The following is an 18,914-nucleotide window of genomic DNA, read 5'->3' on the forward strand; positions in this document are numbered from 1 at the left end:
TTTATAAGTGTAGGAGAGACTGTGTTTACTGCTCCTCAGAATGATCAGGAAGGGAGGATGCAATGAACTGGTTCAGTTTATTGGAGATGGTTGCTATGGTGTTGCCTAAATCCATTTTAGTCTTTATTTACTCGTTGAATATTGAAAGTGCCTGAACCAATATCATTAATTAGAAAAACCTAAGCCCTTATGCTGGCAGGCAATTTGAGGTGATAAACCTCTTTGGTTTTAATTTAGACTTTACTTCTCTGCCCAATATAAAAACATTACTGTTGGAAGAGATTTTCTTTTCAAGTAGCCCTTCCCTTTATCTTTGGAAATGATTTGTTTGTATGTAGGACCCTTTTATTACAGGCCAGACGATGTAAAAAGAGAATGTAAAATTATTTAAAAAAGAATATTTAAGGTAAATATTTAATTTAAAACACAGGAACCATCAAGCCATCATAATCATGATTAGGTGTGATATTAATTCCATGAACTCACTCATTTATTACATCGAAATAACAACGACAACAATTATATGTTATTATTATAGTTATATGCCATTGTGATAATTATAATTATCACCTCTGTTTTTATAGAACGTTTCAAAATAAAGTTAACTTACAAAGCGCTTCACAATCAAAAGTTTTGAGATCAGTGAACAGAAACAAAGAGTAAATTGACCATAAAATCAAAGAATTATGATCCTGATTATACCCTCCCAAGTTAAATTTTCTTTTTAATATTTTTCCATACTGGGGTGTATTTTTAGTATAAAAAGTCTTTTAAAGGTATATATCTACTTTTTGTGCATATTTTTGGTACTTGTTGTTTACTTTATGTACCAAGTTAAAGTACAGTTTTACTATACTAGTCATTAAAATCCTGTAAGTGTAGTGTTAGTACACTTGAAAAAAGTATATTTAAACATTAACCTAACATAAGCTGTACTTTAGTATACTTGCTAAATGTGAGTTATTTTGGTTGTCCAAAAGGAAACAAAAACACATGAAAATAAAAATATTTTTATATAGTCAAGCATGTCTTAAGTACAACTTCTAACACACTAAGTGCGAGTGGATTCAGTTTAACACACCTTTGGTATATTAATTGTAAGAACATTAAAAATATATACTGAATACATTCAACATTCAAGAGTCAATATTCAAGAGGTTTATTCATCACATACATATACATACCTTCATACATATATGCAGTGAAATGTCAATGCAACGCACCCGGTGATTACACACAGTATGTCCTAGACTGAACACAGTAGCTACCTAAGAATTTCTACTTGACCAACTAACTGATTCCTAAAACGTAATGCAGTAAGTCGAATACTATAGCATAAAATAAAAATATATAGAATAAAATTAAATAAAATTTAATAAAATAAGAACTTAAGGGTAATGCAGGGTGTGGGTACAAAATAGATAAAGGGAATACGCTTATGTATATGGGATAGACTGTGAGGTAGTGTTTGTGAGATATACAGCACAGTATAAAACAGTACGGCGCAGCAGTACGGTAACACCGAACAACCCAGAACAGTGACACAGTATGCGGTACAGTATGCTACATACAGTACAGTAAGGTAGTGGAGCCTATGTGTGTAGCTCAGTGAGGACCCCTGGTGAGGTCAGCATTGACAGTTCTAATGGCTTGCGGGAAAAAACTCTGTCTCAGTCTCTCTGTTCTCACTGTGTAACTGCGGAGGCGCTTCCCCGACCACAGCAGCTGGAACAGTCCGTTGTTGGGGTGGTGAGGATCCTTCATGATCCTGCAGGCTCTGCACTACACCTCCTGGTGTATAAGTCCTGCAGTGAGGGGAGGGTAGTTCCAGTGGTACGTTCAACTGAACGCACCACCCTCTGCAGGGCCCGCCTGTCCTGAGCAGTGCAGTTCCCAAACCAGGCAGTGATGTTGTCTGTCAGGATGCTCTCCACTTGTCCACAGTAGAAGGACTTGAGAGACCCTCACCGAGACCCGGAATTTCTTCAGCTGCCTGAGGTGCTAAAGACGCTGCCTCGCCTTTCTCACCGGAGTGTCTGTTTGTAAAGTCCATGTTAAGTCCTCTGTGATGTGGACTCCCAGGTACTTAAAGCTGGTCACCCTGTCAACAGAAGTCCCATTAATCACCAAAGGCAAAATCAAATGCCCTCTGGCACACCGGGGGAGAGTCCGGCGCGTTGGCGCGTTGCCGCAGTAACGTGGCCGGTCTGTTGTGCTTAGCGTCTGTGCTGGTTCTGATCCTGTGTCTCCAAAACCCCACGCACCTCCCTTACCGTGGGGTACAACTGAAACTAAATTACTTCCTGTCCGATGCTTCGGTCTGCAGACAGAAAGGAAGCGCAAAGTTAGGTGTATGCAGTACATCCTCCCGACAGAGATCTGCTTTTAATCTTGGTGGGGCACCAAACAACCTGAACGGAAGCATGCGGATCTGGTAAAGACCTTGCAGAGTGGAGAAGGCCGATTTTTTCTGTGGACTGCTGGGACAAGGGAATCTGCCAGTAGCCGAGCCTTACCTAACCGGTCGAGAAGCTCATCGACACAGGGCATCAGGTAGGCATCGAACTTTGACACTGCGTTCACCTTTCGGTAATCTACGCAGAACCGCACCGACCCATCAGGCTTACCCACTAGCACGATGGGGCTGGACAATTCGCTTGTCTACTACCTCAATGTCCAGCATGGCATCGTATTCTGCCTGCACCATTTTGCGTTTGTGTTCGGGCAAGCGATACGGACGGGAGTGCACCTTCAACCCCGGGGTCGTCTCCACATGGTGGGTTATGAGGGGCATACGGCAGGGCAGGGGAGAGAACACGTCGGCAAAGCCCCGCTGCAGTGCCGCCACAGCCGTGCTAAAAGGGCCGCGGTGCGATCGGCTGATTTTGGACGACCCCAAGTCGTCCCTTTCAGTTATCGCTGTGATTATTGCCATGGGCACACCTTCCCTCCATTCTTTTAGACGCTTTAGGTGGTAAATTTGGGCGGATCCCCCCCCCCATCTGTGCATTCAACTTCATAATTGACCTCCCCCACGCGTTGTGCGACCACAAAGGATCCTTGCCACTTTGCCAGTAATTTTGAGCTGGACGTAGGAAGCAATACTAACACCTTGTCTCCCGGTGAGAATTGTCTTAATCACCTGGAGCAAGTTCTCCTGTGATTCCTGCCCTAACGCGTGTAGCTTTGTTCTCAGGTCCAGGACGTACTGAACCTCGTTTTTGCTGGTGCTGGGACCTTCCTGCCAGTTTTCCTTAATCAGGTCCAGCCCCACGACGTCTCCTGCCAAATGGTAGCTCAAAGGGGGAAAACCCTGTGGAGGACTGGGGAACATTCCACACCGGGAACAACAGGGGGTTCAGCCATGTGTCCCAATTCCGGCTATCATGGTGGACGAACTTCTGGATCATCTTTTTCAACATTTTGTTGAAGTTCTTGACCAGCCTGTCCGCCCACTGGACCGAAGTGACCGTAGTAACCCAGTAACCCGTACAGTTCACGCAGTGTGCGTGACCTAAATGAAGTGCCCTTCCTTTTCCTTCGGAATCCCGACCCAGGAGATGACTTCAAACAGCGCCTGCTCCACATTTTTGGCCATAATATTACGCAGGGGCACTGCTTTGGGGTATCGGGTTGCATAGTCCACTAGGACTAACACAAATCAATAGCCCTGAGCACTGCAGTCTGATGGCCTGATGAGATCCCTAGCGATTCTCTCGAACGGCATCTCGACATCTCGAAGGGGAGGTGCCTCAATGGCACTCTGGGAATAGCGGGTGGATTCACCACACTCGGCACTGTGCCGCTGCACATCCCCCCAGATGCCCAGCCAATAGAAATGGGCCATTATCCGCTCGAGTGTTTTTTCGTGTCCTAAGTGACCCGCCATCGGGTTATAATGAGCCGCCAGGAAGACTAAACCCTGATGGCTTTTAGGAACCAACAATTGGGCTATCTCTTCTCCTGTTTGAGCCTCAGGGTTCACTCGATATAATCTATCCCTAATCACCGCTAAATACGAGCGAGTGAGGGCAGCGCCTGAGCACACCAACACGCCATCCATTTTTGTATCGTCCTGTGACTGCTCCAGAGTAAAATCCTCCATGGGATTGACTGGAGGGTCCGGGGAAGTTGCCACCTGGGGCTCCCACTCCCCCACTCCGGTAACCTCGCACGACCACCGCGTCGCCGCGTGCCGCGCAACACTCACAAATCTCTACAGACCGTGAGTGCACCCCCGCCGCCCAATTTGTGCCTAAAAACAGAGAGTGCGACAGGCGGGAACTAACCGCAGCCTTCATGCTATGCTTTTTGCCCTTATAGCGAATTTCAAGACGCACTATTGGATACGTGTGAATATCCCCATGCACACAGCAGATATCGACTCATGATGCCTCTACCAAAGCTTCCAGTCGAACCAGGTGTTGCTGAATCATCGTCTGCGAACAGCCCGACGGCAAAGCCTGATGTCTACCCCCTTGTAAACTTACCCGCACACGGTAGGCCCCTTCTCAACTGGCGAGGGATCTGGTGGACCGACAACCCGAACCACCTGGCCGACCTGCATGATAGAGCGGTCCTAAAAGTCATGGTCAAGTGGCCCGCATCACCAGCATACCTGCCCAGCTGTCCGCCCAGCTTACGGTGGTCCAGAGGCCGCGCCACACTGGAAGAATCGGGGGGGTGGAGCAGGGTAGGAGGTGGGCCCCTCCTGGGGCCCAGGAAGGGAGGACGATGGTGATGGCCGAGAGGTCCACGCCGCTGGTACCGGCCGGTCCCGCGACAACTCCCGCACCGGATCTGGGCGTGGGCCCCTCCGCGGTGCCCGGCGGTTACCTTCCTGCAGCTCCCTCTCCGGGCCCCTCGCGGTGGCGATTTGCGCAAAATAACCTAACATAACACAACACAACCCAACACAACACAACACAACACAATAAAACACAACACAACACAACACAACATAACAAAACATAACATAACATGATACAGCATAGGCCTATTTACTGATTTTCAGTTCATGCACTGTGTGATGGTAGGCATACAATATAACAATATTTCATCTTTCATTTCTTTTGTCATCCATCAGCGTGCAGAAGGCATGACTCCACCACTTTTTCTTTAGCAATTAAATTAGCTTTTAGGATTTGGTTTTAGGAATTGAATGTAAAATTAATAGTCCGGGATAAGTCTTCTTGTCTGTTTGCTTTTACATTTACATTCAATCTTCTATTCTATCTTCTCTTTTAAATGGTATAGCCATGTTATAGTACATTATGTTGAAGTCAGTTACACATTAGAATGTGAAGATTCTGATTTATTTTTTCATTTTGCGGGTGGCATAGTGGTACAGGCATGTGCAGGTGTGTTTTATTTTTTATTTTTTATTATTATTTAAGCGTGAGTGGGCGTGGAGATTAGAGACTGTGGAGTGGGGACTAAAAGAGGACGACAGACTCCTGTTTTAGTCGGATGCTTGGGCGGGGCTGATGGCGATGGAGGTAGAATAGGAACATTGTGAAAAACAAGAGATAGCAGAAGGTTGTTTTTTGGGCATAACAATCTACAGATCATGTCAACATACAATTTACCTCAGGGCACAGGGCTCAGTACATTTCCATCTGCTGTTGATTAAAATGGAAATCCCTGAATTTTAGGTCGCTGGTTATTCAAAGGACATATATATAAATTGTCATCACAAGGGGACTGTAAGCGCAAAGAGCAGAGCGTTTATTTATTTATTTTATTGTTTTTTTTTTTAATTTAAATTTATCCAAATATCAATTGTCAAGTTTGGATAAAATAGAAAAATATGAGCCCAAATAGTAGCGATATTTATGTGGGCACCACTGTGTGGTATTAGTGGGAAAAAACCCCACAATAACTTCTTTCCTGACGTTATTTTTTATAATCACGGCAGGAGCGCAACGGAGAACCAGCAACAATAATGTTTTAATGAATCACATATTCCAGAATAAATAACTTGATTTAGCTGGTAGGAACAAGGAGAAGAGAAAGTCCGGACGACTATAGCAGATTAATTTTCTTGGCAAGATATGAATATTCATAATGTACGCATTCTGAACACATCCTCACTGAGTCTTTATTGCTGGAATTGGTGTCAGCTGTCAGCGCTGAATGCTGTTTGTGCAGTGGGAAAAGAGGCTGGATCAGATATTTTTGTTGTTTTTTCTATTTTTCGAGAGGGTACATAAAACTTGAACTGGGCAGGAGGGTAAAACCGGTTATTTACCATCCCGAGAGTGTGTAGGGCTTTAAGGCTGCCTCCAGTATGCATATATTATTTTAATTTTCTTAATGTTTTCCATGGCACTCCTCGCTGCAATTATATAGCTTCGACGGCAGCTGCCATACATTTTGGCACGTAACTGATTTCGGCATCAAGCGTTCAATGTTGTCAAAAGAAGCGTATGATCATCAGAGCTGGCAGGACCGCTTCCTGTGAAATAAAACCCTTCTGTCTGGTTGCAACTTTGCGCGTACAGCCTTTTGACGACTCGAGTCTAATGAGCACGTTGGCTATATATACTGTATATATACTGTATACATATATTGAAAATGTCCTTGTGTTGGAGAGAATCTGCTTTATTAATGTTTTTTCTGTTTGTGATGTTTAATTACAAACTGCACCTTTGCGTGTCTCGATCAGCGGTTCCCAAACTTTTTCCCCCAGAGGCTCCAAAGCTGAAACTGCTGCTGCGGCTGCTGCCAAACTGAACTGTAAACAAACGATAAAAGGAGCCCGCATTACAACTTCTTATATCAAAATCATCTTTTGGTGCAGTACATAATTAACTGTGCCAAATCCATTTGGGCGATTGTGTCCCAAATGACGAGTGCAGGAAGTCATTGGCCGATGGCCATATTGGGCGTGAGATTTATTCAAAGTTCTGAAAAACAAACAAACAAACATTTCCTTTTGGTGAAACATATCGTTCCATCTTCCAAGTTCTCAACAAGCCTTTTTCACATACAATTTATTATTAGTCAGTTTCTTTCTGTCAAAACTTTATTTATCATATTATATAATTAATAACTATAATAAAATAAAAAGGGTTCTGATGGGCCAAATTGGCAGACTCATGGACTTGTGACTGAGGGACAGCGTCCATATTCATTAGGCCATTCTGCCACCAAGATGCCCCAAAATCTGAAGTGAAGTCATGGTTGAAATTATGGTATACGCGGGGAATTTGTTTTCTACCTTTTTTTTCTTTGCATTTTCCTCACATTACAATTATAATACACTCAGTTATCCAAACTAGATTGCGAAAATTCCGTCCCGCACAATTCCATCCACTGGTATTTGACTGAGTACAGGTGTCCCTTGTTGTGGTAAACAGCATATGGAATGCAATCGCAAACACCATTTGGCCAAGAAAACGCTTCATGAAAAGCTAGAATCCCCTCGCACCGTGGCGCCGCGTCCCAGGAGATAGCGGGGCTGACGGGGACATTTTGATGGGCCCGGGCATGAAAGCGCAGGCGTGTATATCTGCAAAGTGCAGCCGGGGCTCCATATTCCCACAACACCTTGCACCTTGCCCCAAACAGCCATTTTTCCTCAAGGGGACGGGAGGGAAAAAAAACAAAAAACATATTAAACTCACTCAACTGACTGTCAGTTTCCATCACGGCGAGGGTGAATTATAACTCAAAGCCCCACTTAGCTGATAGAGGGGCTGCGTTCTTTTTGTTTTGTTTGTTTTTATTCACATTTGAGAAAATAGGGTGACAAAATGATGGTATTGGAGCGGCGGGAGATACAAGTCCCAGTGGATGAGTTACAGTATCATTGTTCACCGGTTTGGCCCTTTCTTTGCTGTTTACAAGCCGCGGTGGGATGCGACGAGGTCCAGTTGAAAACCTGCACAATCTACAAACCACAGCGGTTTGAAACACCTCAGTGCATTTTTCTCACGTCCAAAAGTTAATTACCCTTTAGTTTCACAGGGGAGAAAAAATAATCTTCAGACACTTGAGAGCCAAGAAATCACCAGAGCAATTTATTAACTATTAGATGTTTCAAAAATATTTATTAGACATCCTACTGGGGGGTTAAGTACTAGCCCACTTGTGTTTATGTACGGCAGTGGTTCTCAACATGGGGTTCGGGGACCTACCAGCAGTCTTATGAGAGGTCCAGGGGGTCCGCGGTTAAATGATTATTAGTTAGACCCATTATTTAATTTACAAGAGTGTCTTTTAGTCATATTTTCACTATCATCTCCCTAACTACAGTATGAGCTGTCTATTTGTTTATATGAAACAGAATTATTATTTTGAATAATTATGTTATTTGTGGCAATTGCACTAATCCCGTTTTGAGTGTCACCCCCTCTGCAGACAAGAAACATTTTATCTAGGTCTCTAGAGGGTTATTCTTCACAGGATTGTCGTTACAAGTGAATCTCAACCTTTTTCACATCATGGACCCTCAATTTGAGTCCAGTTATAAGATTTAGTCTGGGACAATGTCAGAATATTTTTATTGTTAGATATGACTTAGTCTTAAATCCCATACCTGTCTCTATTATTTACAGTATATATTGTATATATATATATATATATATATATATATATATATATATATATATATATAGTTTTGGTGGAAGGGCGTGGCTAATTGGGAGCTACAGCTTTCTACAGGTTTCTACTGTACTTTCCCCCATTCTGTTTAATCCATATGCTCAGAAATGTCCTCTCTACAACACAATAAATCATCCTTATTTATTTATCCTTTATTTTTCAAATCACATATCACATTAATTTCTACAGAAATATTGTAAAAAACACGATCCCCCAGTTAGTCGGCACATTTGTTGGATATATTTTTGTTGAAATAGGATTCCTATTGGAGAAAAACTATATATATATATACATATATATATATATATATATATATATATATACACACAATATATACTGTAAATAATAGAGACAGGTATGGGATTTAAGACTAAGTCATATCTAACAAAAAAAATATTCTCACATTGTCCCAGACTAAATCTTATAACTGGACTCAAATTGAGGGTCCATGATGTGAAAAAGGTTGAGATTCACTTGTAACGACAATCCTGTGAAGAATAACCCTTTGAAGCAAACATACCTTTATATCAGAATATTTAATCTTCTTGCTTATTGTTGATTCCTTGTTTTATTTTTTTTGTTTAGTCTAGATTTACGCTAACTGTCTATCAGTAGGTTATTGTAATAGGCAATTTAAACAACATAACAACATAAATATTGTTTATCTTAGTATTATTGCCTATCTATCTGTATGTCTGTCTATCTGTCTGTCTGTCTGTCTGTCTGTCTGTCTATTTCTGTCTATTCAGAGATGGGATCCAAACTAAAACAGCAGCAGTACCAAACCTTTTCTTTGTCAACAGCATAGGTTTCCAGCTTCTACTTTTTGGGGCACATACTGTATATCTCTGTCTCCTGCTGTCGTTGGGTCTGAAAGGATCCATGTGCATTACATGGAGGGAAGATCAGATCATTTTCATTTGGGCATAGGGAGATGAGAAGCCTGATGGGTGAGTCGACAAGAGAGGCGTGAAAGGAGACGACGACACAATAGCGCTCCACAAAACGGGGATCCGCTTGGCGGCTCTTTGTCGGCTGTGTGAGGGGAACTCAGGCAGGCAGACTTCACCACCGGAGCTCCAGAGTGACGGGCTCTTTGCGACCTTCAGTCTGGCACGCCGTCGTCACGGAAAACAGTGACAACATCGCAAATATCCAACTTAAACACAACAAAACCCCCCAAAAAAAAACCCCAACAACAAAACAAAAACCCAGATCTGTTTTCTTCCCGCGGAAGGTGATGGGAAGATAATGGGTTCGCGTTCTAATGCCTTATCTCTTCAAGTGTGTAAGACGATGACACGTTCATGTCCCGTCCTTCGAGTGTAGAAACACAGCGGGAATAGAAAGAGGAAAGAGTGGAAATGTATATTTAACATTTACATATACAACATTTAGAAATATTTAGATTTTTTATTGTTTTTGAGGGAAGAAGTGCACATTTACACAAATTGGCAATATAGGAAACAACGGCACTCTGCCGTAGAGAAAAACAAACAAAACCGAAAAAACAAACAAAAAAACAACTAATAAAATCAAATTTAAAAAAATTAAAAAATAAAAATAAAACAAAACAAAAAAACAAGACAAATCGAAACAACAAAAACAATACTGCTAACTGGACGCACATGGTATTGCACTGCATTAACATCTTGTATCTAGTAAATAAATCACAATTTTCTTTCCATTTTAGGCTTTAACTCCCGAGGAAACTCCCTAATTATTTCAGAAATATGAAAATTAATATTTATATAATAACAGTCCAAATCCCCTTTCTCGCCTACGCAACACTTATTAAATAAACGGATTTAAGTTAAACTTCTGACAGAACCATAACTTGGTTTCTTTGTCACTGATTGATATTGAGGTGTTATTTATTTTTGTCCAATTGTTGCAGGATAGGCTCATAAGCCCACGCAGGATCCTCTGGGCTTCAAAGTCTTGAGGACAGAAAGGCTAGCGTTGGTCCCTTGGGTCCCAATCAAAGTAAAAACAGTGTCTAAACTACTGGAAAACAACACAGAGTTCCGTGTTACCAAATGGCTTCAGATGCAGAGTCAGGGGTTTCTGACGGTTGTTAGATACATAGTCACAAAAACAAACAAAGTTAGTCACATTATTTCAAATTAACTTCAACCTTTGCTCTCTAAGTCATATGTGGTTGGAAAAACGTCATTATTCTTGTGGTATAATGTATAGGATGACTTTGGTTATTGGTAAAATGTCAGTAATGGGACATGGGTTGATCTGCAATAGATGGTCACCAAACGTCAAGGTTGGATGACATAACATGTGATGTTTTATAATAAAAGTCTACACGTTAACCATAAAATACAATTATTTTCTCAGCAGCCTAGATTATATCTTCTAATGCTAAACTTTGATTTCAGCGCAGCGAAATAACTGAACACGGCAAACCCACGGGGCACTTGTGTCCCAAATTGGCAGCTACACGTGGAATATGATTTATTCCAGTATCTACATAATGAAGGAAAATTGTATGATTTTACGCCCTCGCTTAAATCAGTTTTCGCTTCCGAACACAAACAAAGCATCATAAATAATAAATTATTGTTATTAGACTTTTTTTTCCCTTTTTTTAAAAAGCTCTGGCAGGAACATTAAAGGCTCTGGCCCACTTTGGAGCAGGGTTGATGCAGCGGACGAAGAGCAAAATGACTCGTTTTGCAAGCGAATAGAGCAGGTTCCCGGTGATTGAAACCACCTATAAACGTACAACTGGCGTCTCCGGCAGCTGGAACATGCTGCCATAGAGGGCATCCTCCATGTCGCCAGTGCTTCCCAGAAAAAAACAAACACGGAGCTGTTTTCATAATCACCATCTGGCAGGAGGCATTGTGGGCCATGCAGCTAACAGATCTTACTCCTCGAGTGCGTTAGAACAATTAAGAAAAAAAAGCAACCCTGCAGGGACGGGTTGATGGGTGTTGACGGGGGGGTTTCGGGGGGGGGCGGCGTGGTGAATTTGACGAGGCGCGACGATAAAGTTCAAAGCGTGCAAGACTTGTCCGTCGCGTGGAAACAATCGGCCGCTTGCAGCTCTCATTCATCAAAGTCGACAGCGCTCGGACGCATGGAAATAAAAGGATGAAATGAAACCACAAAGATGAAGCGGTGCTCGCTGGCTCCGTGTTACCGGTCCCTCGCTGGCAGGTATCGCCACCGCCACGACGCGCTCCTCAGAGCCTCCTCCTCCTCTGCTCTTCTGCTTCCATTCATTTTTAATAGCTCATTTGGGCTGCGATCGTTGATGGCCAAGTCTTAACTTCTGAAGAATAGAGTCAGAGCCGACCTTGGCGAAAGCAACGATATCAGTCCATGATAAAGAAGAGTGTTTATGTTCTATGCTATCTGGCGATACACAAAGTGTGTTGCAGCCCGCCACCTATTCATTATTGATCATTGCCATGTGTTGGGGCGGAGCGGCCGTAGTGTCAGTTGCCGTGGTTACCTATATAAAAATACGCCTATAAGATGCTTTGGTAGCGATAGCGTGTCCCGTCACCGGGGGTTGTGTGCAGCGTGGACATTTTAATGGAAGCGTTATCTCTGTTCCTTTAGGCCGGAGGAAGCTTTATTGATAGCACATCTTATCAGTAGCCGCTAATTATCTTTGCGCAATATAACCCTGCGATGATTACATAATCAGTATAATGAGGCTTTCTGTTGTGTTCATTCCAATTCCAACGTCTTCATCTTGTGAAAAGGATGGATATTCTGTTAGTACGTACAGGTGCTGCGGTGTATATTCAAGAAGAATTTAAAAGCATTTTCGCCATTTGAAACGCGTGAGTTTTGCATTATTGCCTGCTGCACCATTTCACATTATAGTATATTCGTGCCCTTCACAAGCACTTCAGATGCCTCACTCCACTACTTCTTTCATGGGATGCCTGATCAATCCATCACACTAAGAGCAAAAGCGGCACAAACGGAGCAAGCAACTTTCCCGTTTTTTCCTGATGGCTCAGGCTTCCTCGTCTGTAGAGTATATTTCATGGAGCGACACCTTGATCGTAAATTCCACGCCGGACTGTGCGCTGTGACGGCACAGTCCACTTCAGCCCAGGGAAACCTGGTGGGCGGGCCGGCCTGACGCCACCCGGCTGCACACGGAACCGGATCGATCACCACTCATGTTTCCTCCGAATCAATCTCCAACGCCCATCGGCCCTTCTCTCCATTCAATTTGGTTTGGGAAGTCCACGCTGAGGGAGGTCTCTGATGGGAGATGGAAGTGCCGTCTCCCTCCTTCGCCCGGCGGAAGGAGGCTGATCATGGCTGCTGCCTGTTGGGCCCCGTGGGGGATCCAGGCACAACATTTTCTTTTGGCTGATTAAAAAGGCTGCCAAATAACTAGACCCTCGCCTTCGGCACGAGAGGCGGCGGCTTCAATAACAGCGATGAAATATAATCTGCCCTAACCGATATATATATTCTATACGCCTCAAACGGTTTCCGTGCAGGTTGGGCTTTTTTCTAATTAATTCACTGCCCAAAATTCAGAGTATCCAAACTTATCTTCATTTTTTTAAATGAATTCCTTTAATCTCTTTTCTCGCGGGGAAATATAAATCAATGAAACATCTGAAACGAATGGACTTTCCTTGATAATCTTTTTGTTTGTTTTGAAGCGAAATAAACCCAGATTGCTTATCGGACCCACTGCAGTGAGGGATGCTGGGACCTCACCGCACCGGAGCTCTTATCACTTGAACAACCTCACCCTTGATTAATATACTCTCCTCCTGAATGGGTTTCTTCTTTAAAACATGATTATACTATGAAAATTATGAACATAGATATATAATAAGACAAGATCAAATATCAAATGAAAATTGTAAAAAATCTAAATTCGTTGTAAAACCTTTACTGGAGATTTCCAGTATTTTAGCATCATAACATCTTTCAAACATATCCCTCTCATGAGAAATCAAGTTTTAAGCCCAAAACAAGGCCAAAATCGGACAATATGATGGGTTTGCATGTTTCTTTCAGTTGCACATTTAGGTAAGGCAATGTGAATTCGGTGTGTTTTCACCTTTTGCAACCACCTTCATTGTACAATGTTTGCAAATTGCTTCATTTGATTTTCTGGTTCCCATCTGTCTTTTTGGTCTATGTTGCAAGCCCCGCCACACGTGGGAAATCAAATTTTTGGCAACCAGAGTGAGTTGTGGTCATGTGCTGTAATATGACACAGCCAGCACCTTATGGGCATCCTGCACATTTGGAATGCTTGCTTAAGCATAAAGACAATGTTACAGTGTATTGATATATTTGTACTGTTTGTTCCACGGCTCTGTGGAATACTCGATTCTGATTGGTCAATCACGGCAATCAGCAGTCAGTTATTTCTGAATAATGACCACCTACATGCTGATGCTAACACTTGCTGGCATCGCCATCTGGTGTAGCCAGCAAGTGTGTCTGATGCTATATGCTACTTCAAGAAACAAATGTGAATATGTCCAATCTCTTGATCACCCTGTTGTGTATTATATTGTGATAATGGACCGGCTGGCAGCACATCATCCCTTGCTTAATACTGGTTACATTCAAGTAATTATTATTAGTATTAATATTGAAGGCTTGGAGAAAGTCACACCAAGGTTGACCCAAGGATACGATATCTGCCTCGCAACACCGAACAGGCGTCGACATAAAACGCCCACGCTGACGCCATGCCCTTCTGCCGACAATCTCCTAACCCTGAGTGAACTGAATCTGAGCAGACATTGGCAGTGGGTTCTCCAAGTACTTATTTATTTTCTGATTTCTTATCTTACACCCAAGCATCCAAAAATACAGACCCAAATGAATAAGCATTTCCAGATATAAATGAATAAATTTCCAACAAGGCGACTGAAAGTACACCGGGTGTCACTGCTGTCAAAATGTGGCCGTTTCGTGGTTGTCTACTGGTTCCCCAACTGCACTGAACCTCGGTCAGCAGCTGAGCTCAGCACCGACCTCCACCGGTGCTTCCGCCGATCCATTAGGTCCATCGGCTTTTCATGCAGCCTGCGGGACGCTGGCTGACAGCCCGTGTGAGCTCCATCCCTCAGCCTGTGAGAAGTGAGACGGTGAAGCCCGCTGGCGCCCGCCAGCTATGGATGTGTTCAGCTTGATGTTGTTTATACACAGATTTTTGACACCACCACCTCTCCTCAGCCTCAAGGAAAGGCAAGGCACGTTTATTTGTATAGCGCATTTCAACAACAAGGCAATTCAAAGTGCTTTACATAAAACATAAAAAGCATTAAGACAAAGTGTAAATAAAAGGACATAGAATGCATAAAGTTAAAAAAATTGAATAGAATGCCTAAAGGTTATGGTTCAGTGCAAGAAATTAATCTAAAGAAGCCTTGTTTTATGCTTTGTTAACAATTATTTCGACTATTCCCCAAATAGCCTTTTACAATGTCAAGGCGATATCCCAGTCCTGGAGAACCGGTCTGGAGATCTTTTCTTTGTGAACAACTACATTTCCTATTTCCCGGAAGCATCAAGACAAAGTACAAAAGAAACGCTTTGTTAAAGGAAGAACACATTATACTGTAAAGTTAAGAAATACATGCATAAAATTAAGTCATAAAAGTGACAGTGCAGGGCAAAAAAATAATATTTGGTTTAGTAAAAGGCAGCAGCAAACAGAAAAGTCTTCAGTCTTGATTTTAAAGAGAAGAGAGTTGCAGCAGACCTGCAGTTTTCTGGGAGTTTGCTCCAGATATGCGGTGCATAAAAACTGAATGCTGCTTCTCCATGTTTAAGGAAAGACTTCACCCGACACACAGAGACTGCATCGGGCATTGTTTTAGACATTGGAATTAGAGTTGGAGTAAACGCTTCACCCACGGTGGAAGCTTTCTCATCGAAATGCTGATTTCTTTCGGGTCTGGACAGAACGTTGCCAGTTGTTGGGCGTATGAGTTTAAAATAGGTCGGTCACACTCTCCCCACCGAGCACGAAGTGAGTTGGAAGCGTTGAAAAAAAGATGGCAACACTTTGTATCATCCCATCCTAAAACATTATGCAACTCTCTAATAGCTGCACTGCTATACGTGGCTGTGAAGGGCAATGCGGAGGGTTTTGATTTACAGCTTTGGCGTGCACCTTCTCACCCCGTCCGCCGTCTTCTCAAGCCAGAGCCCCACACGCTGAAAGGCTGCAGTGCATTACGTAACGCAACGCAATGTGAAGTACAAGCTTTGCAATAACACGATATGCATTAACATTACAGGCGATCGAGCTTTCCTGGCCGGACTGTGTCTGTGTATCTGTTATTGGTTTGTTTCGGAGAAAATTCCGATCACGAATAATTCCTATTTACCTTCGAGCCAAATAAACTATTTTATTTAGTGTGTGACTCCCCCCCTTCTGAAGGGAAAGATAACTGAGAGCAGAAGGTTAAAGTGATGCTATGATACTGTGTGCTGCAGAACCAAAGCAATATTCTACCTTCCATCCTCTTCCAAAACATTCCTCTGTTTCAACAAAAAATACGAAATGAATGTTCTTTGGCACCCAGCACAATGAAACAAAAACCAAAAAATAGCCGTGGGGCCTGTAAGACTGGCGTCCCTGATTAAAGAGTAGTAGTAGGATGTTGCTTAGCAGCAATTTAGTGAAAATGTATTACAATGAAAAAAACAAAAAAATAAATTAAAAAAACCCCAAAAACACCTAGCAAATGAGACAAATAGGAGTCTGGATGAATAAATTGACTGATATTTGGAAAAGGTTTAGGAATTACAAGGCTATCGTGCCTTCAAAGCCCCAGGCAACCTCTTTTGGGAATCCTTTGGATTGCAGCTCCACAACAAAATCACTAAGGGCCTTATTAAACAACAACATCCTTTGTTTAAAACATTAATATATGCAGAGGTGCTTTAAAATATTAATAAATTAATCGTATATCCTTAATTATGTCTACATGCCATAGTATAATAATAAAATAAATGTGTCAATATATAGACTGAGCCACAGAGCAGGGCCGGCCCAAGCCTTTCTGGGGCACTAAGCAGCAGAAGATAAACACATGATCCAAAATAAAAATAAAAAATTAACAGTTGAGAGGATATTTCCCGTTGCGCCACTGATTGGGGGTCCCCCACCGCTCACTCTGGTGGCCCTCAGGCGCTCAGTCCGCTTATGCCTCGGGCTGGCCCTGCCACGGAGCCATGTAATAATTTCTCATAATGCCACACATCACCATGTATAAATTGGTATTAGTTAATCCTGTTCTGAATGTTGGTGTACTGGATAGTACAAATTATTGTCTGTCAAAAAAACTATTAATTATCTGCATTCAGTCAGTGGCTAGTTTCCAACCTGTATAATATTGTCTCGGTAGATTCTTTTTTTGAAGCGTATAGATTTATTATGAATATATTTTCAAAAGTCTTCATTATGGCTGGAGTATTCAGACGGAGCTATTTTTTCAAAGCGTTTAACTCATCGTCTGACCGCAAAATCGATTCAACTCAAGGTCATTCAGGTCAACTTTATTTGTATCCCAGTGATCACAGCGAATGAGTAATAAGTCTCAAAGGGGCTTTCGGGCCCAGCTCAGAGGAGCGTTCGACAGCACCCACTAACCCTAACCTCCATAATAACCCCGAGGGAAAAACGAAGAAACCTTGAGTGGGGACACCAGCAGTGCCTTAGCAAGCCATGACAATTACAATATTCTGTCTCTGCAGGAATCCACCATCACGAATAAATAAAAGAAGGGAGCTTCAGGATACATGCTCGACCTGGGAGGGCAGCGCCTAAATCACTGTGCCAACAGGTCCATTTCGGGCGTTGTGTTTGATATGTGTTTTAGGACCAGACATGGAGGAATACATCACAGCAGTTATGGGTAATTTGATACAATGTTATTAACAATATTTCATAACATCCGATGAACTGTATAATAATGTAATTTATCGGACAAGGTTTTGTACTGATGATAGTCCTCTTGGCCTTATGGAATTTAGACTGTTCTTGTCAATTGTTATACATAGGTCATCGTTGTGCGGTGTATGGGATGCAGGCGGTAGCTTACAAAAGAACGCTCTGTCTTGACTGAATTAATTCATTTCACGGCGCATTCATTGGTGTCAGAAGCGGGATATGGAACAAATGAATCGAGAGCTCCGTGAAATAGCACAGGCTATACCGGAGATGGACCAGCTGACAGGTCGCCCCGCCCAACCCGATGGCGCCAGTGCATCGCGAGTGAGAAAGAGGGCGTTTCTGCCGCAAGATGGAAGCCAACCCGTGATCGGTCGCCGCCAGGGGGGAAGCTGCAACGCTGTCAGCTGCCTATGAAAATCCAGCAGCAACACCTACGCCTGGGGTTCCGCCATTGGAGCCCTATCTCGCCCAGGTACGGCTTTCAGCGTGGTACAGCCGATGAGGAGACGAAGAGGCCGCCGTCCACCTGGCCCTGGCGCTGGAGGGAAAGGCATTGCAGGTTCTGCGAGACCTCGCACCAGCGCAACTTCCAGGCCCTGGTCACAGCGCTGGAGAGAAGTTTCGGGCGGCGCCTGTTTGCGGATGAAGGCAAGCAGCGGCTGGCCAGCTGCGATCGGCAGGAAGGAGAGAGCCTGGGCGCCCTCGCAGCTGATGTGTGGCTCCACGCTCAACGTGGTAACCTGAAGTTCATCGCGGCAGACCAGGAGGACCTCGCCCTGCACGCCTTCCTGCGGGCGCTGTCACCGGAGCACCTACGCCAGCATGTTGTTGTTGGTTAGGACAGGACCGTGACGTTGACTGACGTAGCCAGTTACGGCCTCAGGGGTTCTTCTATGTGTTACGGTTGTCTGTGAAAATAAATGGAAGCTGCCCGTGCTGGTCGTGCGGTGTATGGGACGCAAGCGGTAGCTTATAAAGTAACTCTTGACCGAAAAAATTCATTTCACAGTGCAAGCTCACCACAGTATGTTCTAAAAGTAAAAGTAGCATACAGTAGTAACAATAGTCAACAACAGTAATCAAAAAAATGGGTTGTATGAGTTAGATCCCTCCAAGCTAGATGAAAAAAAATAGAAATGTGTAGATAATTTCCTCTCCGCTGACAGAACACAACGGATGGTAACAAAGCACCGCAGCACATCCGGTCTTGTCTCGAATGGTTAGGATGAATGGCTTCCGGGCGGAAAGCGTAGTGAATCGCGTGCCTCCCGTCCCCACATGTAGTACCTCTCTGCATATCATGTAGGCCCGCATGGCCAAGGTCTGAGTGGTGGGGGGTGATGGGATGGAAAAAACACTCGGCTCGCATCCGTGATTGATG

Source organism: Zeus faber, assembly GCF_960531495.2.
Source record: "Zeus faber genome assembly, chromosome: 7".
NCBI classification, from domain to species: Eukaryota; Metazoa; Chordata; class Actinopteri; order Zeiformes; family Zeidae; genus Zeus; species Zeus faber.